The 13,845-nt window shown below is 40.5% G+C and overlaps 1 pseudogene; it reads right to left on the bottom strand.

Moving 5' to 3' along the window:
- Positions 1-8,812: 8,812 nt before the first annotated feature.
- Positions 8,813-9,935, bottom strand: LOC116883995 (annotated as a pseudogene).
- Between the last annotated feature and the right edge of the window lie 3,910 nt (positions 9,936-13,845).

Here is a 13,845-nt window from a genome sequence, read left to right as displayed (position 1 = left end):
ACTCCGGTTTATAATGTGAAGGTTGCCATGACAACTGCATAGGAGCAATATCCCACAGAATTGAAAGACAGCCATTTCAGAAAAAAAAAATTCAAAGTGCCCATACATCGACAGAATCAGAAGCAAATAGAAGTTACAGAGAGCAGGGAACCAACCAAATCACAGAGAACAGAGGCCTGGTGCGTGGCTTGGTGACTGTTCTCATGGAAACATAAGTGCTCTGTTCTGCCCCTAGCTTAAAGCCTTTTCCCTACGTTGTTTTTATTTGCTACAACAGTCTCTTATATAGCTTAGGTGGGCCTGAAACTTACCTTGTAGCCAAGGCTAGCCCCAAACTGTTTCCATTTCCAAAGTGCTAGGATTGCAGGTGCAACCCACAACTCCTGGGTTACAGGAGTAATTCTCTTTGTGCACTACCTTACCCACATTGTGCACACTCCTTTCTTTCTGTTGCTTGGACACCCTGTAATTATTCCTGGGTGAAACCTGCCTTGATGAATTTCTAAGTCTCCTCTAATCTCATGCAGAGACAGAGAAGGGTAACTAGACCTCCTGATCCTTTGTCCTCGTCTGTACTTTTCTTAATAAAAGTTGTATTTAAACCTTGAAGGTGAAATATAGAATAAAGGAAGAAGAATTAGCTATAAATTTTCCTTTCTAATCACCGAAAATCCTGTTTATCTTCTCTGTCATTCATTCATAAAAAGCAGTGGCTTGATTTTCAAGTGTTCTTGCCTGAGTGGTTCTATTCAGGAAAGTGGGCGGTGGGGCAGGTTCTTTGAAAAAGGAGGAATGACTCATCCAGGTTCCCCCAGGGCTGTGTTTGCTGTGCAGCCATTGTCGTGTGCCACTGTAGGGAAGAGGAAGGTGCAGCACCAAGGTGCCGAAGCTCCCAGGACCTACTGAGGAGGAGCAGACCTGCCCATATCTCAGAGTCAAAGTCCTGCTGGGCCCCTGTGAGAATCAGAGCAGCTCACCATTGCAGTGGTCACTAAAAGAAGCGGGGTTTGATTGCTGCCAAGCCAGAAGAGTGAGCTCAGTGACCCAATCACATACTGTGTACATTTCAGTTCCTTAATTAGGTATGTTACACGGCCCTCTCGTGTCCTCTTTGAGTTCTGCCCTCAAATTTCAACGTTGTGCTTCTTCTGTGTCCAGTGATACAATTCTGCGTAAGTCCATCAATACTAAGAAAGAGGGTTCATAGAACAGTTCAATAAATTGTTGAACGTGTGTTCTGAGCTATCTGAGCAGCCAACTCACGCACAAGAGAGTTGGTTGGCCACAGCATTGCACTCTAGGAAAAGCAGAGCAACACTTATGATATAATGAAAAGTAAGGGCTGAGAAAATGGATCAGTTGCTAAAGCTCCTGCCACAAAGGTATGAGGACCTGAGTTCAGTTCCCTACATGGAAAAGCTGGGCACAATGACAGGCACCTGCAATTCTAGCAATGGGAAGATGGGAAGTAGAGTCCCGTGGACACTTGGAGGTTCACGAGTTGCATAGCCTGGCTTAATTAGCAAAATCTTAAACCTGTGAGAGACCCTGTCTCAAACAAAAGATGGAAGGAGCCTAGGGACTGTCCACAGAGCAGCATGAATGGTATACCCTTACATATGTACACACAGAAGCACAAATATGCACACACACACACACACACACACACACACACACACAAAGACAAAAGAAGAGGGGGAAAAGGGAAAAGGAAAGGAAGTGGCAGGGCACTTGTTTTGATCACTGGGGTATTAGCAATACCAAGGTATTAACAGTTCAAATATCAATCAGCAGAGGTGGGACCATCTGAACTGATATGTGATATCTCTGTCTAATGGATGATATTACAGTCACAAAAATGATCAAGAAGTATCTTTACATACTACCAGAAATCAAATTAACCTCTAGGTTGTTTAATGAAAACAGTACACACACACACACACACACACACACACACACACACACACACAGACACACAGACATATGTATAGATAGATACATGGCAAGGAACTCTGGAAAAAGTTGAGAGGGAGGGAGGGAATGAGTAGCTAATGATCTAAATACATTATATGTATGTGCGCCATTCTCAAGGAATAAATACAAGTATATTAGAGCAATAAAAAAATCAATAAAAAACTACCTTCTGAACTTGAGAGAAGGGAGCATACTGCATATATATACATACATACATACATATATATGTACTGTACTATTTATATAGAATATAGATAAGCTTTCATTATATAAAATGCATATTCACATATGTAATAAATATGCACATCTATGTATAATAAACCAAGGCCTAACAAAAATTCATCCGGGGGAAAGAAGGGAGGAATGAAGAGGATAGGTAATGAAGCTCAACTTCCCTAATGACTTTGCTTTGTAATTGTAATAAGAAATTATTCCTTTTACCAAAAAATATAACATTCTTAAATGAAGCAGTTGCTAAACTGAAAAGGAGAAAGACAGTCAGAATGAAGAAGTGAGTTTAACCACAGGCCAAACTGGTATACTACAAAGCCACATGGAGATCTCTAGACAGGGACATCTGTTCGTGTACCGTTCTGCTTGCCTGGCACTGAAACGCTCTCAGGTATAGCAGTGGTGTGCTTTGTTCATTAGGTGTGAGAGAGAATTCCAGAAGGGAAGGGGGTGGAGAAAGATGGTGGCTGAACTTAGTCCGTCAGCCATGTTCTCATAGACACAGGAAGGAGAACAATTCTTCACATACTGACCTAACATCATAAGACGGTAAGCAGCGGAGTAAGAGAGCATAATATCTAGGTTGAGACAACAAAAGGAAGTTAATATGAAGCAGGCAGAAAGGAAATTGATACTGCAAACTGCCTCCCTGTAACCCTGTAGGGAAGGGTACTTATGAAGAGAGAAGTTTAAAAATAGAACCTGATCTTGGCTAAGGATCTAGGACTTATTACCTGTTATATGAAATAAATGTATTAAATAGCACCATTAGAGTGAAATCCAGAGTTTGAGACATTTTACAGAAGAGGCAGCTTTCAATGAAAGCATTGCAAAAAAAAATTAAGAAGGGAAGGTTTCATCGCAGATTTAAAAATGACAACAGGCACATCAGATGTGTGTCAGGGATGCTCCTTGTTAGAAATTGTGATCTCAAAGAAAAAAATTACAACAATGTAATTTGCTAGTAAATGAAGTTTGAAATGACATCTTTGGCAACACAGACCGTGAAAGTTTCATAGTAATAAACTTCGTTGCTCAGAGGTTTTAGATTCACAGCAAAACCAACCGAGGGATTGAGGAAATGGCTCCATGAATAAAAAAAAACTTGTTACCAAACTTGACAACTTGAGTTTGATTCCTGAGTCCCATCCTGTCAAGAGAGAGAACCAACTCTGGCAAGCTGGCCTGCCACATACATGCATGCACATACAGAGAGAGAGAGAGAGAGAGAGAGAGAGAGAGAGAGAGAGAGAGAGAGAGAGAGAGAGAGAGAGAGAGGAAGGAGGAGGAGGAGGAGGAGGAGGAGGAGGAGAAGAAGAAGAAGAAAAAGAAGAAGAAGAAGAAGAAGAAGAAGAAGAAGAAGAAGAAGAAGAAGAATTATTCTAAAATTAAAAACAAACAAAACAGCAGAAAGCACATAGGATTTTCACAACACACACACAAAAACTATTCCTCAGAATTGAACCCAAATACCCAGGATGCAACCTTTGTTGCTCTCTATGAGGCTTTGGTGATCTCCCATCACCAGCAGAGTTTATGGGTTGCATGATGTCACTGTCCATGTTAGGTAGTGAATGATTTGACAAGCATTTAATGACTTGCCAAATTTGATATTTTTGTCGCATCCATTATCTTGCCTTTCCTAAAATGTCATCTAGTGGAGATTTTTTTTACAGCATATAGTCTTTTCACTTAGTTAAATGAATTTAAAATTTTCCATGTCTTTGAAAAGATTGAGATTATTTGTATAAAATTAAGTGATATCTTGTTGTCTTGGCCCGTTTACCTATTGATAGACATCTTGGCTGCTTTTAAGTATTGGAAACTCTGGGTGGAGCTGTTAGGAACATTTTCACGTGCTGGTTAAGTGTACACAAAAACGAAGGTTTCTGATTTGCACAGAATGCCACCGCTTTCATGAGAACCCTGCCAAACTCTCTCTTGAAGTGGCTACATCATTCTCTATTCCCACCAACTATAAATTAGGTTTTCATTCCTTCTCTCTCCAACTGTGTCTGGATTTTGGTAATTCTTGTGGTCAGTTCCGTCTATTTTGTCAATGTCCTGAGGTCACCTGACGTTGAACATCTCTGCTCACTTGCTGTCCATGTTTCATCTTTAGTGTGGTGCTCAGTTGATTATTGTGCCTGTGTTTTAATGGTATTTTTGTCTGTTGTTGAGTCTGAATTCTTTTTGCATTATATAACAGCCAGTTCTCAGATGCTTTGGAACCACTTTCTCTACCCTGTAGCATGACTTCTCACTCTGTGACTCTATCTTTTGCAGCAAAGCTGATAATTTTAATGATGTCCATTTGATCAATTATTTATTCATGGATTATAACCTTGGTTTTGTATTTATTCATTTATTTATTTTTAGGTTTAATATCCATTTTATTTTTATTAATCATTTTATTTGTTTACATTTCAAATGACAATCCCAATCCCATCCCCTTTCTCCCCCCTCCCCTTTGCCATTATGAAGGTGCTCCTCTAACCACTCACCCCTCTAGCATCCCCTTACGCTGAGGCAGCAAGCCTTCCTCCCATCCCATTGATGTCAGATAAGGCCATCCTCTGCTACATGTGTATCTAGAGTCCTGGCTCCCTCTATGCATACTCTTTGGCTGGTGGTTTAGTCCCTGGGTGCTCTGCGTGGTCTAGTTTGTTGATATTGTTCTTCTTATGGGGCTACGAGGTCCTTCAGCTCCTTCAGTTCTTCCCCTAACTCTTCCATTGGGGTTCCCAGGCTCAGCAATGGTTGGCTGTGAGGTGCTGGTAAAACCTCTCAGGGAACAGCCATATCAGGCTCCTGTCAGCAAGCACTTGGCATCAGCAATAGTGTGGGAGGATTCGGTCTGCAGATGGAGTGGATTCCTAGACTTTTCCTCCAGTCTCTGTTCCTTCCCCCCCCCGTCTTTTCTTTAGAGAGGAACATTTCTGGGTTAAAATATTTGAGATGCATGGGGTGGTTCCAACTGGAGACCGTGTCTATCTACTGGAGGTGGCCTCTTTAAGTTATCTTCCTTTTGTTGGCTATTTTGACTAAAGTCATCACCATTGGCTCCTGGGAGCCTCTTGCTTTCCTAGAGTCTGGGACTTTCTATTGGTTATCTCCAATTCCCCATCCCTCACTGCTACATGTTTCTATTCAATTTCCTGGCCCTCTGTACTTCTTCTCTCTTGTCTCTTCCAATAACTGTTCCTGCTCCCACTTGTTTCCTTCCCACTCTTTCCCTCTCAGGTCCCTCCCTCTGTGATTATTTTGTTCCCCATTCTATGTAGGATTGAAGCTTCTACACATTGATCTTCCTTCTTAAGCTTCATATGGTCTGTGAGTTGTTTCATAGGCAAAAATCCACTTCTCAGTGTGTGTTCTTTTGTGTCTGGGTTACATTATTCGGGGTGATAGTTTCTAGTTCCATCCATTTGCCTGCAAATTTCATGAAGTCATTCTTTTTACCAACTGAGTAGTACTCCATTGTGTAAATGTACTACAATTTCTGTATCCATTCCTTTGTTGAAGGACATCTGGGTTGTTTCCAGCTTCTGGCTATTATAAAAAAGGCTGCTATGAACATAGTGGAGCATGTGTCTTTGTTATATGTTGGATAATCTTTGGGTATATGCCCTTGAGTGGTATAGCTGGGTCTTCAGATAAAAACCACTTTGGAAATATCAATCTTGCGGTTCCTCAGAAAATTGGTTTTGTATTTAAAGCATTACTATATCCACATTTGCAGAAACATTTTCTACTTTGTGGTTTGTATTTTAATCTTTAAGGTTAATGCATTTTGATGTTGTTTTTTATGTAGAATGTAAAACCTATGTGTATGTGTGTACGTGTGTGTGTGTGTGTTGTGCTGTGTATTTTGCATGCCCAGTTGTCTCAGTACCATTTGCTGTTGAAAAGTCTGCTCTTGCTCCAGGCTATTTTTTCTATTATTTGGTCAAGATCAGTTGGTTGTACTTACATAGATCTCTTTATTTCTACCCCTCTATTCTGTTTAACAACTTGACTATTCTAAACTATCTTGGTTACTAAAGTTTTATAATAACTCTTAGAGATAAGTAGTGTCATCTTTCTAACTTAGCTTTTTGTCAATACTACATTGATTACTCTGTGTCTTCTCACTCTTGTATGAACCCTAGGAGCAGTCTGTTATTTTCTGTAAGAGATCTGTGGAATTTTCATGGTGCTTCTGTGGAATTGTCAGCCCAGAAAATCTTTCATCTTTGCAGAGCCTTTTGATATCTGAATCCTTTTGTGTAGTTTTTTATATTTTGGATAAGACCTTCCCTACCTACATATAGGTCTTATGCATATTTCATTGGATTTATATTTAAATATTTAAATGTATTGGACATTGATATAAATAAAATTATATTTTAAATTTATAATTTTACTTTTTCATTGTTGATATATAGAACTACTGACTTTTGTATTTTAACCTTGTGCCTAGCATCCTGGCCACTATCACTTGTGAGGTCTGAAATTGCTTTGTCAGTTCTTCAAGATACTCTACTGATGCCTTCTTTCCTTCCCTCCCCCCCTTCAGACCTCCCCCCATCTCTCCCCCCATCTCTCCCTCCCTCCATTGCTTATTTCCTTCCTTCCCTCCTTCTTTTCCATCCTTCCTCTCTTCTTCCTTTCTTTCTTGGCTTTTTGGACACATAGCCTTGCTACGTGACCCTAGCTAGTTTAGGACTTGCTGTATAGATCAAGCTGACTGTGGATTCATGCCGATTTTCCTACCTCAGCCTCCTGGGTTCAAATGTTATAGGCATTTCCACCATTTCGGGATAGTTTTATCTCCTCATTCATAAGCTATACTTTTAATTTACTTTTCATGCTGATCACATTTTCTAGGACTTCTGAATAGATACCAAAAACTGTCAATTGTGAATGAGACATTTCAGGTAATAACATAGCTATTGATTGTTAAGTTTCATATTACTGTTTTTTTTTTTAGTAGATATTCTTTTCTATAAAGGGGAAGTTCCTCTCTGTTACTAGTTTCTCAAGAATCATTTTTGTGAACGAATATTGACTTTTTCTGTATTTGTTGATATGAATATGTGATTTCCTCATTTCACTTCTTTTGATGGATTATGTTAATTTATTTTAAGATAGTGAATCAATCTTAAATACTGAAAACAAATACTACTCATTTGTGATGAGTAATTCCTTTTATACTTGCTAGATTTAATTTGCTACTCTCTGATTGATATTTTCAAATCTTAGATCATAAAAATGGTAGTTTGTAACTCTCTTGTCTTACAATGTATTTGGTTTAAGATACTTCAAAGGTAATGCTGAACTCATAGAATCAATTACAAATTATTTTCCTTGCTTCTGGAAGAGGTTTTGGAGGAATAGTACAATATATTTATTCAGTATTTGGTAGTGTTCAGCAGTAAGCCTGCTTGAACCTGGTGCTTTCAGTTTTATTATACCATTGACTTACTAAATTGATTTAGTTAGTAGATAGGAGCCTATTGAAATTGTCCATCTCCCTTTGTGTACTTATCTTTTGGTAGACTTATCTTTGAAGAAATGGATCCATTTTCTTTTTCACAGATTATCAAACCTGTGAGAACAGACCTTTTCATGGTCTACCCTTTCTAAGTCCTTTCTCATCCTTGATCTGTTGTCCTAAAACTTCTTCCATTCATGATACTATTAACCTGGACAGAGAGATACTGATTTTACTAATCTTTCTCAACAGTCAGCTTTCATTTTTTTTTTTTTGTGGATTATTCCTATCTACCTGTTACTTTTGACTTCCTTTATTTGTGATCCATTTTTTACTGTCTATTTTGTTTTAGTTTGAACCTAATTTTCTCTCTTTTGTTTTAGTGCTCAACTTACAGTAAATATTTATTATCTATAACAAACTAATCTTTAAAATAAAAGGATCCATGGTTATCATGTGACTTGGTACAACAAGGGATAAAAATGTCAAGAATTTCCAGTATTTGCAAGGGAAGTCTAGTTTCCTGAAATGTTATTTATATGAGAAAGTACTAACTTCTTCTTCACTTAAAAGATTGGATTTCAGAAGGAACAGAGTTCTAGGTAGGTGTCAGCTGTTGATTTCTCTCAATACTTTTCTTCACTCTAGCCTTTCTTAAGGCTTGTTTCCTTGGAATGAATTGGATACAATTTTTAGCTGTGGTCTTCTAGAGGAAGGTATTATTGCCTCCCCTAGGTTTTTTTTTTTTCTTTGCAAGATTTGCTAGTCTATGGATTTATGGAGTTTGAATTTCATATGCCTCCCCCAACCCCACATATTCTATGAATTGCTGTTTTCTGAGCTTCTTATATATCCTGTGTGTCTGAGATCAATTGGAAGGAATTCTAAATTCTTGTTCATTATTTTTTCTTCAAATTTTTGTGTTTTTATTTTTTTCTCTTTAAAGTCTATTGATCACCACAAAATCCCAGGAAGTACAACTAAAGAGAACACAAATGTTCAACTAAAGTCTAAGAATCCAGAGCTACGGACAAGACGAGGCACTGGAAGGCTAGGGGGTGGGAAGTAATCCCCATGGGCATGACTTCAGTCATGGGAGACACACAGGGAGGAGAGGCAGCAGCTAGGCGGTTATGTTAACCGCGGAATGATGACTGCGGTGACGGTGCAGAGAAGATTGGCTTCCTTTAGAGTTGGGTTCTCATCAGCCAGCTTTTTGTTAAGGAAGGTAGTGATAAGGACAAAACTGGTGGCAGCCATAGCTGGCCGGGCATACATGATGAAGAGTCCAATGTCGCTGATCCTGTGACTGTGGTTGAATTTCTGCACCAGCCTCCCACCATCTACAAGCCAGATTTGAATGTCCATGGTGGATTCTGCCTCATTGATTAAGATGGACAAGTTAGCTTTGGTTTCATTTTCTGCTTGCTGGTTTGGAGAGCTGGTGTTTAATACTCAGGGGTGGGTGAGGGGAGGGCGTGCTGTCCACTTTCTGACCCTCACCGGTGAAGGCTTTGAAGGCTCCCTTGGGCTTCACGAAGTCCTCATCTCTATGATCCTCCATATCCAAAGTCACTTGCCCAGTGTAAACTAACCTCCGAAGCTCTACAGAAACTTCCGCTCTACGGATAGACTCTAGGAACTGAGCATTGGCTGGGTCTCGGCAGCTTCTAAGGTTATCATTATCTAAACTGAATCTAGTTTTCCAGGGCTTTAGCACTACATGAACATCCTGGCCTGAATCCTTCCTCCTGCCACATAGGCAGACCTTTCCTCTGGTGCTGCTCCAAGGCGGTAGCCCCCTCCTGTAAACGGTCTCAGTTTACTGGTCTCTCCAGGGCTCTTGGTCACTCATTGCACAGCTACGGCCCCATGCTCTTTGGTACCCTTAAACAGATCATCCACCAGCTTGTTGGGACTTTTCTTCCTAGGAAGGTCAACAATTTGCTGTCCACTTCTTTCTGAGCCCTCAGCATAAAACCTCTGTCCCTCCTTCTCCTCCCCCTCTCCCCCCCCTCCTCTTTACCTTGGTCATGACTGAGGTCTCTGAAGGATGTTACTCTATTATCACTAGGAGCTGTGCCTCTAGACATTAAACTTGGGTTGCCTGTGAAATGGTCACAATGTCTTCAGCCCCTGCATCCTCATAAAAGCTTGCAAGTACAATCTGCAGGTCCCAGCCAGCTGACTCCAGGAAGAAGACAGGCCTGTCCTCCTCAGTGCCCATCAACACGACCTGCCGCTCTGCAGCCATGTTCACCCCCCTCTGGAGGACAATCTTGTTCATTATTGTTCTGACAACTTATTCTCTCTCTCTCCTTCTGTAACTTCTTTTCGTGCACTGCTTGAAACAATTGCATGTTTCTTGTGTATTATTTCTTTCGTTTTCAGAATCTCTTTGCTTTTAAATTTTAGAAAGGTCCACTTGAATTTTGGAGGAATGGTATAATTTATTTATTCAGTATTTGGTAGCATTCAGCAGTAAGCCCGATTTCCAAAATCCCAAAATAGCCTCCAATTCATAGATTGTCCTCAGCCAAGTCTAGTGCACTCATAAACAAGTGCCTTGGGCACTTAATTTTTGCTGTGATAATAGCATAGGATGTTCCAGAGTGGAATTGTTTAGAGATTTAAGCAGGAAGATTTACAAATTAAGTTATATTATTATGTCTAGTACTTGCCCTATGTTAACCTTGTGTAGCTGGAGTGGGGAGAATTAGAGATAAATAAATTTGGTCATGAGTTAATAGATGGATAATGGAGACGCAAAGTATGGAAATATATTAAATTTGCTGATTTTTAAAAAATAGTTTTGGAAATTTTCGTGATAAAACAGTTGAGAAGAGGCCCAGTGGGAGGGGGGACTTGGATTTTGAGGTGATTTGTGAGCTTTGTCAAGTGGCTAAAGTGTCTTCCTGTTTAGTGTCCCGCTCAGGAGTTGTGCCTTCTGCAAGGGCCTGCCTGAGTTAGCTCATTCCAATTCTCTGAAATTAGCTGTCTGTGGCTGCCACATAGCCCAGGGCCAGTCCCTGGTGTGTTGTTAATCAACTGCTAAACTGCCACAAAGTCCAGAGGTCACTGATCCCTCCTCACTCCTCGCAGTGCTATTGATTCCTGCAGTTGCTCCATGCTCGCTTGACCTCTCTAAATGCCCTGTGGCCTGTGCTTCCTGCCTCTCAAGATGTGTTGGCCTGCACCTCTTCTACCTTTGCTGCAGGGACTAGAATGTGGCGCCTGATAAGACACCAGAGCCACAGCAAGGTTCAAGGTTGGCACTTTTTGCACAGGGCTTCCTTGCCCCTCTCTATGTAGTGCTTAGACTGATGCCTGGAATTCTTCAGAGCAATTGTTTTGGGGCTGTCGCTCTGAAGCCTCAGAGATGACCTTTCTACAGGCTGCATTATTTATGTCAGTCCTAAAGCTTCTCAAGGGAAGTGTGCTCTGGCCCCTGACAAAGATGACTGCCTCCTAACTGTCCTCAAAACATTTCCCTCCACTTCTCCCCAGTGAGATAATTTGATGAAGTTTGCTTTTTATTTCAGTTTCTTGAGAAGGTTTCATGTTTGAGGGACCAGAAAGAAGCACCTCTTTGGGGATTTACTGTATCTATTTTAAATAGGTTGAGAAATATGCCCTACAGATAGCGATTATAATTTTCAAAGACAAGTTCGTGAAGACTTGGGGGCAATGAATTACAGTCTTTACAAAGATATAAAGTTAGACAGATTGCATCAAGGAACTGGCACTTGTGGGGAGAGTGGTTGAGAGTCTGGCCATGGCAAGGCTGATGTGGGTCCACACAGTCTGTGGATTTTACAGTTAATTTGCATTTAATTAATGAATACCAAGCTACACATAGAAGGTAGAGTGTGATGTTCTGGTCCATGTGAACTTTAGACAGGTTAAATGGAGCTAGCAAATGGTCTCTCATCTCACATACTTATTGTTTTATATTGGTAAGGGTATGTGACATCACTCTAAAGTGGATTCCTATTAGACACAACATTCCCTGTACAGCTATATCCATGAGTAATACAGTTGGTCTCAACTGCACGACCGGGGCTTCATATCCATGGTCAATGCCTCCTCACTGGCACTTCTGAGCCTTCTGCTACACCTTGTCACAGAAGCCTTGCTAGTAACTATGTGGAAAGGCTTGTCTCCTAAGGTATACTATCAGAGGCAGTTAAGCCTCGAAGAATTGGAGGGCATGCTAAGAAGCTTAGGGACTGAGGATGTCCTGCAAAATGGATTGCGGAATTTCACTCTTGCCCTCTTTGTTCCTGCCTCACGAGTAGCTTTGCTCTACCACAAACTCTTCTCTTCAAATATGCATGTGCCCTCCTTGCCAAAGAATTGGGGCAGAGACATGTGGGTCTCTGAGTTCTAGGCCAGCCTGATCTACATAGCCAGTTCAGACACATTCCGATATTATTCTCTTTCTGTCTCTGTCTCTGTCTCTGTCTCTCTTTCTCTCTCTCTCACACACACACACACAGATATCTGTGTTTGTTCAGGTATATATGTGTTCAGGTATATATATGAGACAGAGAGAGAGAGAGAGAGAGAGAGAGAGAGAGAGAGAGGTAAACTTATTCTTAAACATATAAAACTTATTCTCAAACATATAAGTTCCCCAGGAATTCTTGGTTAAATCATTCTTTTTTGTGAAATCATAAGATTTTTGAGTTCTTTGTCATCTGGGTGCTAGAGTTGAATCTGATTTGATTAACCAAGTGGCCCAGGCTATATATTGTAGGCCAGGCTATGCACTGTAACTCTCGGCAGGAACCCAGCTCAGGTCAGACTCAGGCCCCCCACAAAGTGGCAATAACAGTAATGATGGCAATTAGAAGACAAACATAACTGGCTTCACATACACGGAAAGATACACAAACAACCATCTCCTTTTCTCCCTGTCCCCCCACAAGCATAGCAACTTCTGGGAAAATTCAAATTTGCTTCTATCTTGTTCACTATATATGAACATCTGTAACATCTGTAACATGCATGAATTTACATTTTTACCCATAAAATACACAACACACACATACACAAATAACAAACTCTGGCACATATGAACATACATACACACATGCACAAAAACACAGATACACATATATACCTGAACAAACACAGATATCTATCTCCCTGCAAAAACATATAGCAGCATATACTTATCATATACATAAATAGACAAATATATGTGAATAAATGTGTAGAGAAACAAATGTATGTAAATATATGCACACAAAGAAACATACATAGACACATGTAGACAGAAATGTACATGCACAGACACACATGTACACACACATGCACACCCCTATGCCTGCTAGCTATCACATAACAGTAACAAGGAGGTTTCATCTTCCCTGGAAGCAGGAAGTCAAGTGTCCATTACTGCCCTCTCAAGGGAGGAATATCCCTGTGGGACAGAGATCAGGCATTAGAGATGCTTCCTGAAGATGTGGACCAGCAACTGCTGTATGAGACAGATCTCTCAGAAGTCCACAGAAATACCCAGTTCTTTTCCATAGATAATGCAGGGCTAATTTATGTTCCTTCCATGTTTTCAACAACAACAAAAAAGCACTCCCAGGGTCTGTTAGGTATATTATAGCACTGACTTTCTCCTTCAGTGGAACTGAAGTAAGTTATGTGCACTGTGCCCATCCTGTTGCCTGAAAAGGCAGTTCTCTTCTGCAGGGAACACCAGAAGTGGGTCACCTTGCCACTGAACAATTGGAAGGAAGTTTCTTTTTGCTGCCACCTGCCTCCTCTCTCTGCCCATCCTGATTTCCTCTTCGGTTCCTCAGGCTCTATCCTGTGTCCGATTCCCCAGGGCCTCATTGCTGTCAGTTAATAATACCTTTCAATGCAGTTATTCTCAGACTTTTTGCATTTTAATAGGACCCCCAGGGATTAAAATGCCCCAGAACCAAAAGAATGAATCTCTAATGGTGAAATTCTAGGTACCAGTGACAGGTATTGTGGGAGATTTTATGAGGAGGGTTCTCTCAGAAGAAAAACACCAGGACAGCCTTCAGCTCTGTTGCCTCAGTATGAGAGGCTCATCCTCAACTCAGGAATGTGAATTAATCAGCATTGAAATACAAAAAAACTTAAGCTCTGCCGATTCCAATTTCATGTCTTTATCAGCT

The sequence above is a fragment of the Rattus rattus genome, chromosome 14 (assembly GCF_011064425.1).
Source record: "Rattus rattus isolate New Zealand chromosome 14, Rrattus_CSIRO_v1, whole genome shotgun sequence".
Classification (NCBI taxonomy): domain Eukaryota; kingdom Metazoa; phylum Chordata; class Mammalia; order Rodentia; family Muridae; genus Rattus; species Rattus rattus.
The sequence above is the reverse complement of the archived record's forward strand: the minus strand, read 5'-3'. Positions and strand labels throughout refer to the sequence as shown.